General features: G+C 44.5%; 1 protein-coding gene across 18 annotated transcripts in view; it reads left to right on the top strand.

The window, feature by feature from the left end:
- Window positions 1-21856, top strand: part of NRXN1 (neurexin 1) — a 1598206-nt gene that overhangs the window by 1487263 nt on the left and 89087 nt on the right. The window lies entirely within an intron of this gene.

Genomic DNA, 21856 nt, shown 5'->3' with positions numbered 1-21856 from the left:
CTCCCAACTGGGGCCACAAAACCCTGAGCCGGAAGCCTCGGGCCTTACCAGTCACCTGAAACAGTGCCTGCGAATGCTCACCTGGCCACTCCCCCAGTGGAGAGCCCTCCCGTAGCTACCGGTGCAGCTATGTGACCGGAAGTTCATATTGTTGAGTGCTAGCTTAACGTATGCAGCTCCATGTCGGAACTGCAGTGTGAAGTAGGCAAAAAAAACCCAAAGCCTGACCAATGCGGCCAGGAGCCAAAATTCCTACTCGGCCCCCAAAATAGGACGACCAGTAAACAACCCACACTGCAGAAAGGGCAGGAGGGAGGGAGCTGGAATAGCCGGAATGAGGAGGCTGCGGGGCAGCGCGGCCTAAATAGTGGCCGGCTAGACCCGCCCCTTTGAGACCCCAGGGACGAAGGCCAATGGCCTTCACCCTTGTCCTGTCCCCCCCCGCCACCCGCAATAGCCCCCCCCCCCGCGGCCAGGCAAGCGGGGCGCAGGGTGAGGCCACAAATGCAAGTGTTTCTCCCCTAATAGTCACCACAATCCTATACAGGTCTATTCAGAAGTAAGTCACATTGAGTTCAATCGGGCTTACTCCCAGGTAAGTGGGTATAGGATTGCAGCCTTATCAGGGCTTAGACAAACTACAAATGTGACAAGTTTCATCTTGGTTGCACGTATGGTTAAAATTTAGGTAATTGGGCTTGTAAATAGCTGATTCCACTAGTCATCTGTGCTAGCTGGAGGAAAATTCTGAGAGTGCCTTGGACTGCAAGAAGATCAAACCAGTCCATACTCCAGGAAATAAAGCCAGACTGCTCACTTGAGGGAAGGATATTAAAGGCAAAACTCAAGTACTTTGGCCACATAATGAGAAGACAGGACACCCTGGAGAAGATGCTGATGCTAGGGAAAGGAAGAGGGGCCAACCAAGGGCAAGATGGATGGATGATATTCTGGAGGTGATGGACTCGACCTTGGGGGAGCTGGGGGTGACGACGGCCAACAGGAAGCTCTGGCGTGGGCTGGCCCATGAAGTCACGAAGAGTCGGAAGCAACTGACCGAATAAACAACAAAAACAAAACTAGATGAGTAAGAATTGCTTGTAGGTGTCCAGGCAGAGAATCCTTTGCAATCAAGTAAAGTAGACTTGTACCGTTTGTGGACTTTGATGAAAGACTGTCAGTATTTTATGTGCATGCATGTTTTGTTTATGACAGCATTACGTTATGATATAATCAGGTAGTTATTACGCATGTTTGGCTTGCAAGAGTAGAAATAGCTTGCTGAGAGATTAAAAATATTATGGGTCTAGTACGGGAATGTAGATCGTTTGGAGTGAATTAATGAACCTATCACAAAATATCACATCAAATTACAGGTTGATGTAAAGGAGGAAATAGTGAGTGAATTCCAGGGTTTTGGAACAGAATAGTTGACATATCACAAGAACAGTGATTTCTGTTTTGACATGACATAATGTGGCTTCATGAGATTTGCAGACAGATTTGTTGGAAACGTGGATTTTCAGAATGGCCAGCAGAATATTCAGATTAGAAGGACCTAGAAGTGAAAGAACATCAATAATCAACCAATTATTTTGTGTACAGTTTTGTGTGAATTTTGATGAAAAATATTTTTATTGCCTCTAACCTTCTTCATCAAGTCTGCTCTACTAACATCATTTACCTTGAAGAACCATACGATGTATCTCATATTGCTGATTGATGAATGATAGCAGATGTGCTTTGGAAAAAGTTTCCATATGGCATCCCAGCTGTTTCTCTGCTCTTTTGTGAAAGAATTATTGTTACTTTCACAGTCAGGACAATGTTAACAGTAAATAAGTATATGTTTCACATGGCAAAAGGCACAGCTCATCCTACTAAGGCACCAAATACTGAATGTGTCAGAATTGTTATTATCTGAACCTTGATGATCCATATCTCTTGATCAGTTGGATCCATTCCTTGTTTATCTGATTAGCTAGTTCCCCAAATTTGTGCAAATCCCCAAGGCTAGATAGATCCTTCTGTTCTTTCTTTCTGTCTGTCTATTTGCTGACCTACTTATGCTCAAGAGGGTTGGAAAACATCGCTAGAGCCTCTCCCTTTAACTGTCAAATGCCTATCATAGTTCAGCATGAATCTTGAAAAAAAATTGCCAGTCTCATTAGTGCAGCAGCATCTCCATAATGTATCTCTCAATATTGCCTAATTGTCTTTACAGAATCATTGTGAAGAAAACATTCATTATAAAACATAACACACACAAAATACCATTCATTAGCCTGAGTATATAAAAAAAAGATAATTACAGTCAGAAGGTTTTTTCCGAGTCTGTCCTGGATTGAGGGCTGTGTGCTAATTGCTCTGTTTAAGGTTGCAAATTAATATGAAGCAAAAACACAGTAATCAGCCGAAGGGAAATAGATCTAAATAGTTTAAGTGGGATCACAGAGACGGTGTTCATTTCTCTCTTCCATCCCTGCCTACACGTACCTTTTTTAGGTCTGGCTTAATTACATTCAGTTAGAATTGTAAAACCTGAAATTTAGTGTGGGTGACTGTATAATGAAAATATGTGATATCCTCCTTGAATCTGCAAACAAGAGAGAAAGGGGAGAATCAGGCTGGCTCTAGAGTGGTACCCAATGGTGAAACACAGCACTTCTCATCCGCAGAAGAAACTGCAGCATCCTCTCCTCTTGCAGCAACAATTCAGCCATTGGCTTCTCCACAGCATGTGACCAATGGAGCTCTTTCTCTGTGGATTTTTTTTTCTCCCCTTCATCTTCCATCTGTGTGCGGAGCACTGATAGGCCGGGCTGATGCGCAGGCAATTTATCATCTTGATCTCCCACTGAGTCAGGGAGCTCTCCTGTCACCAGTATTGATTTCAGAGGATGGACTAAATTTCCTAGGATTTCCATTAAGAATTAAGAAAAAAGCTATAAGCACGCAGGGTAGCCAGGCAGACATGGATATGAGATGGCACTGTGAAACCTCTCAGGTAGCTTCTTCTCTCACGGCCGATGCAGACCAGAGGCTAAGCACTGCAGCATGCAGGGTTTAAGAGACTGTTAGTCGAAAAGCAAAAAAAAAAAAAGGAAGAGGAAAAAAATCATTTGCACCAATTACTTTAAAAAAATTGTTTTTTTTAATTTAAATTAGAAATCATCTCCTTGGAGATTGCATGCCATTAAAATACAGAGCTCAAATTTCTGCACGCGATCTGCTTTTCAATTTCAGGATCTTTTTATGTTCAAGAAAATAGCACTTTAAACCCTGATGCTTTCTGTTTTCTTTATCTGCTGCTTTTCTAAGCCACAGCTTGTGTGTATGTGTGTGTGTGAGTGTTCATGTGTATGTGTGTCTTAATTTTCGCATGTTCGGGAAAGGGAAAGAGGAAACCAGCGCGAGCAGGAGGAACAGATGCTTTCAATAATTGCTAGGTTGCTTTGTTGTTAATGACCTAGTAATTATTTTGGCTAAAAACAAATGCTTAAACCCTGAGTGTGCATGCTTTCGGGCACAATTTTGCATGTGTGTGTGTATTTGCTTTTCTTTCATTCCGACTGTTTACAGAGCAAGAATGTCTGTGAATCGCATGCATGTTTTCTTTTCGTTGTTTTAAAATAAAAGTCTGTTTAAGAAGAAATGATTGCATTTGGTTATCTAATATTTTTAATGGTACATAATGCAAAAGAGCATCATTTTTTGTTAAAAAAACAAACCAAAACCTAATGCTGATATATTTTTAAGGGAGAGGGGGGAGTCTGCATGCTCCTAACAAATGTGGACAATTTTCTGTATCTGGAGGGTTGGGGAGACTAACTGTTTGTTTGTTTGTTTGTTTGTTTGTTTCTAATGCAGAAATGTGAGTATCAAACCTCCAAGGCATTTAATTTAAAGTATTTAAATTATTCTAGTATTATCCTGTTTTCCCCGAAAGCCAGGCATCAAATGTGTGCATAAACCATATTTGTGTGTGAACATATGTGTGTGTTGACCTATAGGAAAAGCGCCTTCCTTTCACAATCGTTATTCACAACAACAAGAGTGAAAGGGTCCTGACACCATATACAGCCTGGCAATCCCATTACCAGAGGAGACAGGCGTATGACAACAGAGGAGGGTGTAAGATGATAGATTTATTGAGAGGGAGCGGAACCAAGGCTTAACACAAAGAGAGTAATTGGTAGATTTTCTTTTCACATTTCTTGTTCTTAGACAGAAGGGCAAAAGGATTTATCATTATTTTCCCCTCAAACAATAAAATAACAATATACTCAGCAGGAAATATTTGTTTGGATTTACACATCACGAGTTGTAATCCACATGCGTGCAGGGAGCCTTATGGTTGGGGGGGCGGTATTTTGGTTTCGGGGGCAGGTGGCTTTGGGTTTCATTTCAGTATCAAAGTTTGTTCGAAGTTTGTCTCTGAGATTGCATCCGAGCTCTATTCATCTTTTTGACTTGAGCAATCTGTGCCTGGGAGACAAGCGTTCCCTGTCTCCATTAAGTTAATTGTGAGGTTGGACTTTGTGAGAGTAGTCATTTTGGCCATGCATGTGGCTTATTGTGGAAACTGCACAACTTGTATATTATTATCATCATCATCATCATCAGTCTAAAAAAGGCTTTATGCAGGGTTTGTAACAAATCTGGCTCAAGGGGTGAGTTGGTGGTGATGATCAGCAGAGATCAATGCTGTTTTAGACAAAATGAAATAGCTCTTACTTTGGAACTCCTCAGCCTGAGCTGGATTTCCACCTGAAAGGATGATGCCATGAATTTTGCCATACCTAGCTCAGTTTTCCTAACAGCTGTGCTTCCTCATCTCTTGGGAATCATAGATAATTTGACACAGCTAACAGCATTTAGTAGAAGAGGCTAAGAGGTTGAGTCACCATGGAAATTAAATTGCCTTCTCTACCCCTCTCCATCATATTAATGATCCTTGCAGGTTAACACACAGTTAATTGGCAGGACAGCCTGAAGATCGACATTCAATCTGCCTAAATTTGTAAGTGTGATGACAGCAGGATGCGCCCACACTGCTTCCAATTCAGATTAGACATGCTCGAATTGTTAAGTTCAAGGTGGGCTTGGGCTTTTTGTGAATTCTCAAAGCCATTCTATACAATCTGCAGAATCAAGGGGCAGCACTTATCTGAACTGTACTGTTTCAGGCTACAGATACATGATGGCTGTATGTTTGAACCCCCGCCCCCACCGATGCCCAGGAGAAAGAGAGAAATTCCTCCCTGGCCATAGAAAGCTGACAGGTGAGGAAGAATGGTTCAGCCTAGCTTTTCTCCCTGACATGCTATTTTTATCTTTGTGTAGAGAGCCCCCACCCCTCGCCTCACCACCAATGGAGGTGCATTTGGAAACTGATGCAGCTTTAAGCTCTACTTGATTTTGCAAATTTCATAAAGCAGAGCTCAGAAACCAAGATTCGATTTGAGATAATCTTTTTTAAGTATACATCCACAGACAGTGTGCCAGTCATCTTGTTGATGGAAGTATTGAATACTGGTTTCAATAATTCTGGTCTTCTCACATTGACATACAGTGGCAAATATGGGTTTGCTGCCAATTGTATATGCTCTATAGAAACCCGCAACCAAGCGGTGCTCCCTGCTGAGGATGCCTGCATATCACTTTGTGGAAGACCCTCCCCAGAGGTGTCTGCCAGGCCCCATCACTACAGTTTTAGGCTCATGGCCAAGAGTTGGCTTTTCCAGGAAGTCTTCATTTGATATGGTGTTATTCTTCTAGACTTTTCCAATATCTAACTGTCATGCCATCTGTTGTGATATAATGCTTCTATGAGACTGTATTTTTATTCAGTTATCTTTGCTGCTTTATACTCTTTTATTTCCCAGACAGATGAGTGGGAATGTCTTTTCTTGGGTCACTGACTCCACAAAAGCTATCAGCATGCAGGGTAGCCAGGCAGACAAGTACTCTGGTTGAGTTTAAAGTGGTGGAAGTATGGAGTAGGAAGGGCCTTGCTTGGACCATTGCTTCTTCTACGGCTTCTTGTGTTTACTGAGTATTAGCAAATTCATTTTGTTCTTAAGGATATGGCACAGAATTGAGGTTTTTAATTTTTATGTTACTAATTTCTCTTGTACCTTTCTAAAGGTACATTACATTCCCAAATAATGTCTTTTCCCCACCTGTCTTGCAGTTCTAGATGGCTTCTTAAATTTGGGGGGCACTGCAAATTGCTACACAATTGTGGTAACGTCAGCCACAGCACTCTCTTTCTCTGTCTCCATCCATATGTCAATACAGCTATCATTGAACAGGTTCGCATGATCACAGTATATGAAATGAGCCACCATGGCTAATTTCATCCCCCCTTTCCCATGTGCATGCGGATCGTGTGCTGGAGGGATTTACATAATTTCCCTTGCCAGCACAGCTGTTTGTGTTATGCAAACCAGGCCAAGGTGGCTTGTTGCCATGGGTAACAGGCCACCCAGAACCCATGGACTTCTGTTGTCACCTCCGTAATTGTGTGAACTGGGCCTCCATCTGCAGCACTCCCCAACCTAATGCCCTCTAGATGTTTTGGACTACAACTCCAAGCATTTCTGATCATTGACCCTGCTGGCTGGGGCTGATAGGAGTTGAGGTCCAAACCATCTGGAGAACACCAGGTTGGGGAAACGTGCATTATGGGCTGGCGAAATGGTTGTGGTAGAATCCATGTTTCCATGGCTGGTGGGTTCTGCATTGGTCCCATGATAAATGTGAGGAGGGAATCAAATGGATTGGCCTTATTATATGGATGTCTCTGTGCCAGCAACCCTACCTTTCTAGGGGCCATGGGTGCTGATGTGGAATCTTCTTGTGTGAATAAGTTGATATGCATGGTCAGCCACCTACTATCATTGTGCCTGCCATAAGGAGCCTCTCACACATAGATTCAGTTTTTGGCAGTGATGGACAAATCTGTCAGGTTCTCATGGTTTCCAACTCATTTTTTTTCCTGGGAGGCCTCATGAAATGTCTGTTCACATTTCTCCTGATGTAAGCATATTTGACAACACTCTTCCTAAAGTATACATTTTTCCAAATTCTTTCCGCTAATGCAATGCATTTTTGTATGTACTTTTCCCTAATGGATGCATTTTGTGTACACATTTCTCTATTACTCTCATTTTTGTAGCCAGTTTTTTATTTGCAAACTGTACTACAAAATGCAGAGACGTGCCAATATTACTGAGTAACTCTGTTCTGCTTCATATGCTTTGTGCTTGGGAGGTGCGCATTTCGTATGTTCACATTAACATGTGAACCACATGACTTTCTCACACATCCCTAGTTGTTTGGGGGCGTGCGGGGGGGGGGCAACCATTCAGCCCATGCAGCATATGAAGTACATGCATGTTTTAGGACTGCAGACAGTTCCCCTGCCCCAGAAGTATTTGATCACCTTGCTGATTCCACACACACACACACACACTTGAAAGGTAAAATAGTAAGAAAGGGTACAATCCTAAAAACAGATAATGGGAAAAAACCACTATTGAAGACAATGGGAGTTCCTTCTAAGGGCTTCTCCACATGGAGCTTTTATCCTGCTTTATTGAGATTCGTTCCTCATAGAAGTTTGCAGGTCCTTTAGATGATGTTGTCAACCTCCAGGCCATCTCCAGTACTAAATTACCTTTATTCCATTTTTCAAAAGGTGGGAGATAATGAGCTACCAAATTACAGTGCTGGAGTCCTGCTTGAGTTTCTCTGTGAAAAGAGGAAAACCTGCAATAAGAGGAGATAGACCACAGTGCCATCTAGCGGCTGTATAATGAAACATATTGAAGACTCGGATAAGGGGGGAAAGGTGGGGGGAAAGGCAGGAAGGATGTGCATGTAAAGGGAGTCTGTCATAGGGATGTACGAAAGTCACTTACCTTTTCGCGGATTCTGTTCGTGGGGGGGGGTAATCCATCCCTCCCCCCGGAATCCTCGATGGGGGGGAGGCGATCCGGTCCTCCCCCCACCGGAATCTTCAACGGCCGGCTATGCTCCGCGGCGGCTCCGCAGAGCAGCAGACCAGGTCAGGGCCGTCCGCAGCTGGATTTCTGGCCACAGACTGGCTGGTGCGGACGCAAATGGCGGCCGCCATAGCGGCCACCATTTGCATCCAGCCAGGGAGCCGTGATAGGCTACGTAAGTCTTTACATAGCCTATCACGTCTGGGTAAAAAAACAAAAAAAACAAAACAGCGTATGCATAAATATTTACATAGGCTAAAACGGCGAATAAAAAAGGAACGCAAATAGCACCCACTACTCTATTTGCATTCCTTTTTTTTTTCACCATAATATCTACGTAAATATTTACATAGACTAAAATGGTGAAAAATAAGGAACGCAAATGGCGGCCACCATAGCCACTGCTATTTGCGTACGCCTTTTTTTTTTTTTTTACCCAGATGTGATAGGCTACGTAAGTCTTTACGTAGCCTATCATGTCTGGGTAAAAAAAAAAAAAAAGACCAGACTGCAAATGGCGGCCACGGCAGCTGGTCGAAAGACCAGCCTCCGCCGCCGCCAAAGCCGCCGCTGGAGCCGCTGCCATCCGGAACATCCGCCCCAGGTAAGTCTCCTCTCAGGGGGCGATCCGCGGGGGGACGGGGGGGTGGCAGGTCATTCTGCCACGGATTTCAGGGGGCTGAATGCCAGTGCATTCAGCCTCACTGAAATCTGTGGCAGAATTCTCCGCCATCCCTAGTCATGATCCTGCATTTAAAATGGAAGCAGAAAGCCCTGTTTTAAATGTGGGATTTTAGGCTGGTGTAGAAATGCTCCAAGGAGGAAACACATGCTGGCCAGTGATCCCACAAAGCACAATTCCTGTTGAAGGGTGATCGGCTTATCTATTTCAGTGGTTTCAACTCATTTTTTCCCCTTTTTGTTAACAAAGCCCAGGGTTTTCAAACTGGCGGGCAGAGATACAGATGTTTTCTAGGGATTTTTTTCACCAAGACAGTTCTTAAATTCTTATAAGCCCCATTCATTCGGAGCAATCTGTGGCTTCTCTTATGAAGGGGAATATTGAGAGAGAGAGAGAGAGAGAGAACAAAATGCAGAGAGCAAAAGGATTGCATTCTGGGGCACTCTAGGAACCATGCATAGAGTGGGGAGGGGGGATCTACCCATTGGTCCCACCTTCCCACCTAAATGCATTTGGTTGTTTATTTTTGTTGTTGTTTTAATATCATCATCAACATCTCTATACCACCCAATAGCCAAAGGTTTCTGGGCAGTTCACAACAGTTCACAAAAAAATACAAACAACATTATACAACATTACCTAACACAACATAGTCTAAAACATTTAACATACAAAATGTAAAACAACTTAAACAGCTAAAAACAATTTCAATAATAGACCTGTTCAGGAGAATTGACATAAGTGCCCCATCATATGCTATTAAATGCCTGGGCATAGAGGGCAGTCTTAACCTGGTGTCAAAAAGATGACAGTTTCAGTGCCAGGCAGGTCTCAGTGGGGAGCTCACAGTCAGGGGGCCACTACTGAGAAGGCCCTCTCCCTTGTTGCCAATTTCCAAGTCTCCCTCGGAGGAGGCACCTGGAGGAGGGTCTTAGATGCTGAACATACTGTACAGGTAGGTTCATGTCAGGAGAGGCGCTCTGTCACGTATTGCGGTCCTGAGCTGTGTAAGGCTTTATAGGTTAAAACCAGCACTTTGTATCAGGCTCAGAAACAGCCAGTGCAAGCAGGCCAGAGTCAGTCTTGTATGTTTGGACCTTCTTGTCCCTGTTATTAATCTGGCCACCATGTTTTGCCCAAGCTGCAGCTTCTGAACCATAGAGCGCATTGCAGTAACCTAACTTGGAGGTTACCAGAGCATAGACAACTGAAGCCAGGTTATCCCTGTCCAGATAGGGGTGTAGCTGGGCCACCAACTGGAGTTGGTAGAAGGCACTCCATGCCACTGAGGCCACCTGAGCCTCAAGTGACAAAGATGGCTCCAGGAGAACCCCCAAGTTACGGACCTGCTGCTACAGGGGGAGGCATTAAGGGTTTATAGGTTAAAACATTTGAACAGAGCATGATCAGGGATTGTGTTTTTCTAGGGCACCCAGTCACCTCAGCCACAATCAGGATGACACAGTCCTTGTGAGATCTCTGGACAGGAAGTCTTTTGTCATTTTTCTGCAGCAGTAAACAAGGAGTTCTGAAAAATCTGATGTAATATGTGTCAGAAGGAGGTCTGCTGCCCATCAGATTAAGACCTTAATCTTAATCTGATCCAGTTGATCATTTAGACCACAGCAAGGCAGACTTCAGGCTTGCCAGATCTACTGTGTTTTTGTTTGTTTCTTTGCCCTAAAATCCACCAACAAATAGCAGGTGCAAAAGACATACACACAGAATTTAAACAACAGGGTGCCAGCAAGAACAGTCTGAATTCCCAAGCTTTCTGTATTTTAGGTGGGGTGGGGAGTGTGTGGGGGAAATCATTTCCTTGTTGCAATTGTTAAACAGTTGAGAGCCAGAAACCCTTGGCAATCCACTGCAAATCTCCCAGAGATCTACTAGTAGATCTGCCTACCCTTGATTTAGACCACTAGGTCTAAATGCTCAAGTGAATCTGAGTGAAGCTAAACTGTTGATATTTTATATCTTGGTGAGCAATCTGATGTGTGCTCAAAAACATCACAGCATCCTGGCTCTGCATTTCATAGCTCAACCCACATTGTTGTTGGTTTAGACAGTGCCTTTGAATTTTATTTTTAGATTGAGTGTTTTCCCTAAAATGCAGTGGATATAGGATAAGAATGGCCTTCTAAAGATAATCACTTATGTAGAACGTGTATGCAGGGTTTCGATATGAGATGTGTTATTGACATACACCTACTGGAAGAAAATTTAAAAACATGCATCTTAAAAGCCAACTGCAGTTTTTGCAGGGACTTGCACTATTTCAAAACAACAACAGAAACTTCAGATCTGCTGACCAATTCATTGGGAGAACCTTTTTAATCAATCAAAATGTTTTTATTTGACGAATCTAGCTGATTGGTCAATAAAAACACTGCACCATAAATAATGTTATTTCCTATGTTGGAGCTCTTCAAACATTTGGTCAAATTCCAACCAAGTACAGTTGTCTATATTTTTTTCTGACCAATATGCACAAACACACAAAATAATACACACATGCACATACTCCTTTTATGTGCTATATAAATTGTATTTTTGCTCTTTCTTTAGTCATTGAGCTCTTACTTAGGCCCTTTTACTGTAGATGTTCCATAAACATATCAGTTATAGACTAAGAATTATAATTAGTGAATGCCTTTAATGATCTTGATTTATTATTATGTGCGTTCTTCTTTTTGTTGCCTTTATTGCGCTAACATTATTTCAAAATAAAATAAAATTTCATGATTATTATATATATTTTATACAACAGCTTATAGAAGTCATAAATGGAGATCAGGGGCTGGGAATATGTGGCCTACCAGTTATTGCTGGTCTACGAGTCTCATAATCCGTCGCCATTGACTATGCTAGTTAGAGCTGATGGGAGTTGTAGTCCAACAATATCTGGAGGACCACATGTTTCCCACCCCTGATGTAGATGAACCACTATCGGATTTGTAAACTGTTTGGGGATTTATTTATTAATTTAAAAGAACAAAAGAAAAGCTGTCTAAAAACTTTCTGAAATAAATGAATAACTCTAGATCAGGGGTGGGGAACTGCAGGCCTTTAGGCCACATCTGGCCCACAGAGCTGTCTGATCCAGTCAGCAGCATCTCCTCCATCCCTGTGCCCCTGCCTCCTTGGCCCTGCTGCTTACTTTGCCACTTGCTTATGAGGTGGTTGAGTGGTAGGGTTGTAGAAGAATTTTTGTTCTTGTTTGCAAATTATGCAAACGTGCTGTTCGCAATCCTGAATGTGAAAGTGAGCAGGAACATTTTTTCTCCCAGAAATGTTTACAGATTCCCAAACGTGTGATTGCATTTGAAAAAATAGTATTTTTAATGTGCACTTTACAGTGCACATTTTTCAAAATGTCTTTTTTTTATTGAATAGTATGCCAAGAAATCCACACATTTCTGTTCAAAATGCACAGTTTTCCTGTTTGAACAAAGCTGAAAATCCAGTCAAAAATGGGAGCAAACACAAACTAGCATGAACATGATTTGAGGAGAATTTTGGCAAGTTCAAAAATGGCTGGTTCTCCTATCCGTATTGAGGCGTTGCTAATTATTTTCTTGTAGTGGAGGAGGAGGAAAGCCTCTTTCAACTGCTCACAGCAGCAAGAGGCTCTTCATTGCAACTTCCCAGCCAGCCCCACCTCCAGATGTTCCAGGTGTGGCTAGCTGGAAGGCTGAGTCCAAGAACCTCATACCATTGCAGAGGGGTTCTCCCAACCCCCATGTGGGCTGTTTTCTCCATCAGATCAATTTGGACCACTTCCTCCAATTCCCCCCACACTTAAAATTTTGGGGAGAGTGGGTGAGGTGAGAGAAATGGGAGGTGTTAGTATTTGAACTACCCACATTTCAGGTGACTAAAAATGGGGGGAAATGGACCATCAAGAAGGCTATAATGAGAGAGGCCAACAGTTTCTTATAAGGCTATCACTTCATAAAAGAACAGCATCTTGGACATTTCTTAAAAGGGTAGTATGATCTCTGAACAGGATGATAATTTGTGAATGGGATAAATTAATTGAAGGCGGAGGATCTTGGATGGTTGAAGGGGTATGTGTGTGAGAGAGGAAGAATGAATGGATGAATGGGTTTTGTGAAAGAGTGGGGTGGATGTGTGGGTTGGCTTTCCCCCTGGCTACATTTGGCTCTGGCCCCACCCATCACTGGCTTGTGTTCCCCACCAGATTACCTCTGCAGGAATAAACCTTAGGGAAGAAAGTTCTGCACCCTTGCTATAGATATATTACAGAGATAGAGAGGGAGCCAGTGTGGTGTAGTGGTTAGAGTGTTGGACTGGGAGCCAGGAGATCTGAGTTCCAGTCCCCACTCAGCCATGGAAGCTCACTGGGTGACTTTGGGCCAGTCACAGGCTCTCAGCCCAACCAACCTCACAGGGTTGTTGTTGTGAGGATAAAATGGAGAGGAAGAGGATAATGTAAGCCGCCTTGGGTTCCTTGCAAGAGGAAAAAAGGCGGGATATAAATGCAACAAACAAACAAACAAATAGCATAGGTAGGCTGTATTGAAATCAGTGAGTTTGCGAACTTGTAATCTTGTGGTATTATTTCTGTTACAATAAACATATATTTTCCAGACCTGCTTTTAGCATACAGTGTTCCCATCCCATTAGTTTCAATGGTGTTCATGTGCAGCCAGCTAATACATACATACATACATATATAGGTTCTCTTAAAAAAAAAAAAAAAGCTAATCCTGCAGAAAGGCCATTTTTAATTTAAAAAATTCCACCAACCAGTATTCATTTCAGAAAAGAAATAGGTATCTGCAGTTAGCTAAGTTTCTTGGTGGGCATGAAATGACCTGAACGAGATTGGATTGTTTCAGGGTGAACACATTTTGTATGCATGAGAACTATTGGACTGCTGAGTCCACCTCTTTGGAAGGTCATCTTCTTGCTGTGTGGGTTGATCTACTACCCTACCACTTTAGACTCTAATCTCCCTTCTGCTGGTTCATTCCTTCTGGTCAGCTCCATCTCAAGAAGAGCTATGAAGTGTTGTATTTTTCCACAACCATCCCTTCATTGCCAGGTCTGGGTTTAGCTCAGGGAGTAGGCAATGTATGTCCCTCTGGATGTTTTGGTCTACAACACTAATCATCGCTCACCATTGGCTATGCTGGCTAGGGCTGATGGAAGCTGTAGGCCACAGTGCCTGGAGGGTGACATATTGCTCATCCCTGACTTAGGGAGAGGCTGACAAATGCTCCTTATGTAGCATCGTATCGCCGCCAAGGAAGCATCAACTATGTCTTTGTCCTGTGCCAATGTCTCCAAGCCTTCTACTTACCTTTGTAATTGTATTTGGGATGATGATGATGATGATGACGGTGGTGATTGTGATTGTTAAAAAGTCTTTTCATCTGCTTTGGATCTTTGGGGAGAGGATGCTAAAATTTTAAAATGAATAAATAAATGTTTCCATCAGTGACTGCGATTTTGAAAAGCCATGAGCCATCTGAGTGACATTTTGCTGTGAGAAAAAAATAATTCTCTTTGAACTGTCATTCTGTTTTGTTTGCAGCTTCTAACCTCCCCCCCCCTTTAGTTTTTGGTGAAATGCTCAGTTACTCCGACAGCTCTATTTGTCCCTGGCCCAAAGAGAAAACTTTCCACAGACTCCCATACCAAGAAATCAGCTGTGGTGAATGTAGGGATGGCGGAGAATTTCTCGATGAATCTTCGGGAGGCCAAATGCCAACGCATCCGGCCCCCCGAAATTGGTGGGGAAATACTCCACTGGACCCCCAACCCCCCTGGGATGGGACTTATCGTGGCCGAATGTTCCTCTCGGCGGCGGGTCCCGGCGGTGGTTCAGCGGCAGTTCGGCAAGGGCGGGGGCGGCGGCCGGTCTCCCGACCGGCTGCCGCCGGCACCATTGCAAAAAAAAAAAGTAAAGATAAAAAAAAACCACACCCGTGATAGGCTACGTAACAATTTATGTAGCCTATCATGGCTAGATTTCCAAAGTCAGCCGTGATAGGCTACGTAAATCATCACGTAGCCTATCACGGGTGATTTTGAAAAGAAAAAAAAAAGCGCATACGCAAATGGCAGCGGCCCATGGGCGCCACCATTTGCGTTCCTTATTTTGGCACGTCTAGTCTACGTAAACATTTATGTAGACTACGGCGAAAATAAGGGAACGCTATTTGCGTTGCCCTTATTTTCGCCGTAGTCTACGTAAATGTTTATGTAGACTAGACGTGTCAAAATAAGGAACGCAAATGGCGGTCCCCATGGGAGCCGCCATTTGCGTACGCGCTTTTTTTTTTTCAAAGTCACCTGTTATAGGCTACATGACGATTTACATAGCCTATCACGGCTGACTTTGGAAATCTAGCCGTGATAGGCTATGTAAATTGTTACGTAGCCTATCACAGGTGTGTGTGTTGTTTTGTTTTCTCTTTACTTTTTTTTTCGCGGCTGGGTAGACAGGGCGCTTGTACCCGGCCTGAATTTCGCCAGCGAGGGATGGGGTGCCTCCCCCCCGGCCTGAATTTCGGACGGGCGAGGCGGGGCGCCTCCCCCCCGCCTGAACTTCAGGGGGAGAACCGAAGCACCTCCCCCCCACCGCGAAGCAAGCTTCGAGAACAGGTAAGGGACTTTCGTACATCCCTAGGTGAATGGTGTGAGAACAAACCTGTGGTCTTCCTTTGGAAAAGAGCCTGATCAGAACTGAGTGGTGTGATTTGGAAGTGTGCAGACAGAGAGCACAACCCACCAAGACATTGGCTGGGTTCGTACAACACGCTAACCCACACTCAGTGGTTGAGTGTGGGTTGTTGTTGAACCGTGGATTGTTTGTTGAACCATGGGTTAGTGTGTTGTCTGAACCCAGGACACTTTATGCAGGGTGGCTTGTTAACCATGCAGTGTGGCTTATTTTTCTAAAACAAGCCACCTTGAGAACCCATGGTTTGTTGTTGGGTTGTTCAGGATGGTTAACAAGCCACACTGCAGAAAATGTCCTGAGCACACACAGGGAGATTATTATTTACTATTATTACTGTTTATTTACAATATTTATATAGCGCTCCACATCAGAAGATTTTGGAGTGGTGAACAACAAGGTAAATGAAAAAAACACCAGGTTAAAAGAGTTAAAACATGTTTTAAAAATACAAATACCAGTAAGGTGGAATTTAATACACCACGGCTGGTCCTACAAGGAAAGCCTCTTGAAATAACAACGTCTTCAGGAGGCGCTGGAAGGAACACAATGTTGCGCTAAGGATGGACGAAAGTCCCTTACCTGGTCCCGCAGCTGTTTTCAGGGGGGGAGGCGCTCCGTTTCTCCCCCCGAAATTCTTGGTGGGGGGGAGGTGCCCCATCCCTCCCAGCCAAAATTCAGGCCGGGGGCGAGGCACCCCATCCCTCCCTGCCGAAATTCTGGCCGTGGGGGAGCGCCCTGTCTCCCCGGCTGCGAAATAAAAAAGTAAATTGTAAAAAAAAAAAAAAAAAAAGTGATAGGCTACGTAACGATTTACGTAGCCTATCACGGCTAGATTTTCAAAGTCAGCCGTGATAGGCTACATAAATCTTTACGTAGCCTATCACGGCTGACTTTGAAAAAAAAAAAAAAGCACATACGCAAATGGCGGCGCCCATGGGCGCCGCCATTTGCGTTCCTTATTTTGACACGTCTTAGTCTACGTAAACATTTACGTAGACTAAGACAGCGAAAATAAGGGGAACGCAAATAGCGTAGATGCTACGCTATATGCTTTCCCCTTATTTTCGCCATCTTAGTCTACGTAAATGTTTACGTAGACTAAGACGTGTCAAAATAAGAAACGCAAATGGCGGCGCCCATGGGCGCCACCATTTGCGTACGTGCGTTGTTGTTTTTTGTCTTTTAAATCAGCCGTGATAGGCTACGTAAACATTTACGTAGCCTATCACGGCTGACTGCAGGGACGCAAACAGCAGCGGCTACGGCCGCCGCCATTTGCGGACCCGGCCGGCCAGGATTCGGGGGGGAGGGACGGAGCGCCTCCCCCCCAGCCAGAATTTCGGGGGGAGGGACGGAGCGCCTCCCCCCCACCTCGAATCAATTTCGTAAAAAGGTAAGTGACTTTCGTACATCCCTAGGCAGAACACCTCTGACTGCCGACTGCCAGGGACAGCAAGGAAAGGCTATTGTTCTTACACCCTATATTTAAAATCCCCAGAAGCATTTTGGCAGCCACCACTGGAACGCTGGACTGGATGATCCTTTGTTTGGATCCAGCAAGGGTGTTCTTACATTTTTTCTAAGACAATATCAATCTAATTCATTCCTTGAGCCAAGACTGACCCTCACTTGGGCCTCCAACCCATTTTTTGGTCCCAGCCCATCCTTGGGAGACCCAGTGGCCACCATAAGAGCCACCTTTTTGTATCAACTCATGGCTGTGCCCCTCCTATGAAATGACTCAGATCCTGAATTTGAACTTGGGTAGCAGCTTGCTCTTGCAAGCTGAACATACTGCTCCTAATTGCACAGACGATATCCATCTGTACTGAACCACTTGGGGCACTCACTCACAACTGTGTCTGTTGCACTCCTAAATGCTAGCCTTGATAGAGTTTTGTGCATTTTTCTGTCTGTTGATGCAGTCGCTGGACTCTAAGAATAACTTAATGGACATCACAAGGTCAACATTTGCCTTTGGGAAGCAGGGGGATCTCTCATTCTCTCTCCTTTTTCAATAATCAGGATGTAAGGAGTGATTATTTCAGAGTTACTCTGCTGAGATACGAAGGCCACAGTGTGGTGTAGTGGACGGAGTATTGACCTCAGAGCAGGAAGACCTGTGTTCAAATTACGGGTGTTTGAGGAATTCTAATACAAACTGACCTGATCTGTATTTTCCATACTGATATGCATGTCAAGAAAATGCATTTATGAATTTGTATCTTGATAGAAAATTCATTCAGAATTTTTAAATGCGAATTTTCATGTGGATTTAAAAAAAAAAAAAGCATCCAGATTAATGCAAAAAAAGGACAAAACAGATTTAGAGAAAGTGTGTGAAAATGACATAGACCGGAAATAGACTGATTTATCCATCCCTAGTTTAAATCTCTGCTCAGCCAGAAAGTTCACCAGGGCTGGAGACACACAATTGTTTGGAGGTTTGTTTGTCTGTTTAAGAAATTGAAGGAGGTAAGAAAGAGGCATTGTGTTTCTATAAAAGGAGTAGCAACTCAAACTTTCTCTGCTTTCCACTTCTTCTGAGTATCTTAAAATGACATGCGCTGCATGGAATATATGTGCAACCTGCAGACTTGTTGAGAGGTGTGCACTTCTTTGTAGTTCGGTAGCCATATCTGTGCACAAACTGTATCGTGAGGATTGGCCTTCAGAGGTTAACGTGAGCTGCAAAGCAGCCAGCCAGCCATTCTCCTTGATTGCCCTTGATTCATGTCTCTTTCATCCTGGGATGAGACATTTCCATTCACATTTCTTTTGTAAGAAAGCAGCAACTTTATTGGAGGAAGTAACTTTAGAACAAAAGAAGAGACCTGCCAGATCAGATCAAAGGGATCTGTTCCAGCATCCTGTTTCTCACATTGCCAACCAGATGTGTGTTTGGAAGCCCACAAGCAGGACATGAGCACAATAGCACCCTCCCACCTGTGTTCCCCAGCAACTGGTATTCAGAGCTGTAGTGCCTCTGATAGCGGATGGAGATAGATAGATAGATAGATAGATAGATAGATAGATAGATAGACAGACAGACAGACAGACAGACAGACAGACAGATATCCACCTTGACTAGTAACCATTGATAGGATTATCCTCCATGAATTTTTCTAATTCCCTGTGAAGGTTTGAGGCCTACAGAGGCAAAGGGGAAAAAATGGTCAAGCTTAGAGGCCTGGGGGGGGGGGTGTTGGGAGGGGGTATCCCTGAGAGGAGTAGTTTCATTTCCCCAGCTAAATTTCATTTTCATTTCTCCAGTTAAGTTTCATTTCTTCAGGTTTGAAACAGTACTTTCAGTTTGGGGGGAGGAGGGTATAAAAAGAGAGAGTCAGAAAGACCAGAGCAGTAAGAGAAGTGTCAGGAGACCAGAGCCTGAAGAGGGAGCAGGAAGAAGCAGCCTAGAAGAGTCTAAGTACAACTAGGGTAAAAGGAACTTGCATTTTGCAACTTTTATTTTCTTTTAAGGCTTTTTTCATCACTCAGCTATATTGTGTAAATACCTGTAATTGTGACTGCTTGCTTTAAATTCACCAGTAAATTGTGGTTAAACCCCATGTCTATAGCCTAAACCCAACATTATTGAGAAGGGGAAGTTTAAAAGTAGGAAGGTGGGATTCTTAAGGAGGCAAGAGATCCTTAAGGAGTTGCTCAGGGGGTCCAGGTCATAAGGGGAATCCTGACACCCCTTTTAAGCCATCTGAGGTAATAGCTGTGGAAGCAGATTCAGTAATTTAATTATGTACTGTGTGACAAAGTACTTCCTTGTGTCTGTCCTGAATCTCCTACCATTCATCTTCACGGGATGGCCCTGGGTTCTAGTATTATGTAGGGGTGGACGAAAGTGACTTACTTTTCGTCGAAGCTTGTTTGCGGTGGGGGGGAGGCGCTTCGCTGCTCCCCCCGTGAAGTTCAGGCCGGGGGGGGAGGCTTCCCGCCTCGCCCTGGCCGAAATTCAGGCCGGGGGGGAGGCTTCCTGCCTCGCCCGGCCGAAATTCAGGCCGGGGAGGAGGCTTCCCGCCTCGCCCGGCCGCAAACTCGAAAGTTCTTAAAAAAAAACAAAACGCCCCCGTGATAGGCTACGTGACGATTAACGTAGCCTATCACGGCTAGATCTGCAAAGTCAGCCGTGATAGGCTACGTTAATCATCACGTAGCCTATCACGGCTGACTTAAAAAAAAAAAAGCGCGTACGCTAATGGCGGCCCCCTTAGGGAGCCGCCATTCGCGTTCCTTATTTGGTCGCCGTAGTCTACGTAAATCTTTACGTAGACTACAGTGACCAAATAAGGAACGGGAATGGCGGCTCCCTATGGGGGCCGCCATTATCCGTACGCGCTTTTTTTTTTTTTTAAAGTCACCCGTGATAGGCTACGTGACGATTTACGTAGCCTATCACGGCTGACTTTGCAAATCTAGCCATGATAGGCTACGTTAATCGTCACGTAGCCTATCACGGGGGTGTTTTTGTTTTTTTTTTTCTTTTATTGGAATGGCGGCGGCGGCAGCCGGTCGAAAGACCGGCTGCCGCTCCCGCCCCGCACGAACACCCGCCGACCCGCCGGCCGGACCCGCCGCCGGGAGGGACATTCGGCGAAGGTAAGTCCCATCCCGGGGGGGGGTGCGGGGGGGTGCGGAGGATTTCTCCCCGAAACTTGTTCGGGGAGAAATTCTCCGCCATCCCTAGTATTATGAGGGAGAAACCTCTCTATCCCCTTTCTCCATACCATGCATAATTGTATTCATTTATATTGTCATGCCCCCCTTTATTTGCCTTTTTCTAACTGGAAAAGGCTCCAAACATTGTTTACCTTTCCTTATATGGGAACTGGACCCTCTCCCTGGTGGTTTTGATTGCCCTTTTCTGCACCTTTTGCAGCTCTACAATCTCTTTGTGAGGTGTAGTGACCAGAACTGTACACAACTTTCCAAGCATCATCTCACCGTAGAGATGCATAACACATTTCAGTATTGGCAGTTGCTTGCAGATTATACCAAACTGATCAAATGCCCACTAAATGGTGGTCAGGTGTTGGAAAATGTGCCCATTGGGAGAGGCCGTGGGAAGATGCCAGTCCCAACCACCCTCCCAGGCTCGCCTTCCTGTTGCCCTTGCTTGAAGTTGCTTCCCACCTTCCTCAGTCTCTCATGCGCTCTATCCTTTCTGCTGCTTCACTGGAACCCTTATCTCAGGCCCTGGCCCCTTCTCCTTTCTCGTTAGTCCTTTTCCACTGTATCCCCATACCACATTAGCAAGATGCTCACCATATGTATCGAAATGTACCTTTGCAATGGGCAAGTTCTTGCATGAGTAGAATAGAGTTTGTGTTTTTAATTATTTTTTCTTTGCCCCAAACTTTGGAGAACATCTCCCAGGTTCCCAAGTCTTACACTGTCACTCAATCACATGTCCAGATAGTATCCATGCCAGCTGTTGCTCACCTCTGTGTATCCATACTCATTCTAGAGCCTTCCTTTCTAGGCCTCAAAAGTATGGCAGTCTTTGCTACTTTCCTTCAAGTGGGATATGTTGGTTGTTAGACATGCAGATGGACCTGAGATGAGAGGGATGATTGGTGTCATGGCTGTTGATGTCCTAAGAAACTATTGACTTCCTAATAGGGATGTACGAAAATTCCGCCACGGATCTCAGGGAGGCCGAATGCCAGTGCATTCGGCCCCCCGAAAACAGTGACGGAATGGCCTGCCCCCTGCCCCCCCCAGGATGAGACTTACCTTGGGCGGATCTTCCTGGTGGTGGCGGCAGCTGCGACGGCCGGTCTTCCGACCGGCTGCCGCCGCTGCCATTTTCAGTTAAAAAAAAAAAAGTGATAGGCTACCTATGTAAAGATTTATGTAGCCTGTCATGGCTAGGTTTAAAAAAAAAATGTGATAGGCTACGTAAATGTTTACGTAGCCTATCATGGCTGACTTTAAAAAAAAAAAAAAAATGCGCGTACACAAATGGCGGCGGCCATGGCCGCCGCCATTTGCGTTCCTTATTTTGGCACGTCTTAGTTTACGTAAACATTTATGTAGACTAAGATGGCGAAAATAAGGGGAACGCAAATAGCATAGTGTCTACGCTATTTGCGTTCCCCTTATTTTTGCCGTCTTGGTCTACATAAATGTTTACGTAGACTAAGACGTGCCAAAATAAGGAATGCAAATGGCGGCGGCCATGGCCACTGCCATTTGCGTACGCACGTTTGTTTGTTTTTTTTAAGTCAGCCGTGATAGGCTACATAAACCTTTACGTAGCCTATCATGGCTGACTGCAGGGACGCAAACGGCAGCGGCATTAGCCACCGCCATTTGCATCCCTGCTAGCCAGCGGCCAGATGTGCAGCTGCTGGCGGAGCCGGCCGGCGGCTCCGCAGAATCCCTGCAGAACACAGCCGGCCAGCCAGAATTCCAGGTGGGGGAGGCACGGAG

The sequence above is a fragment of the Heloderma suspectum genome, chromosome 1 (assembly GCF_057233095.1).
Source record: "Heloderma suspectum isolate Gila_16-S chromosome 1, 16-S_ref, whole genome shotgun sequence".
NCBI classification, from domain to species: domain Eukaryota; kingdom Metazoa; phylum Chordata; class Lepidosauria; order Squamata; family Helodermatidae; genus Heloderma; species Heloderma suspectum.
The sequence above is the reverse complement of the archived record's forward strand: the minus strand, read 5'-3'. Positions and strand labels throughout refer to the sequence as shown.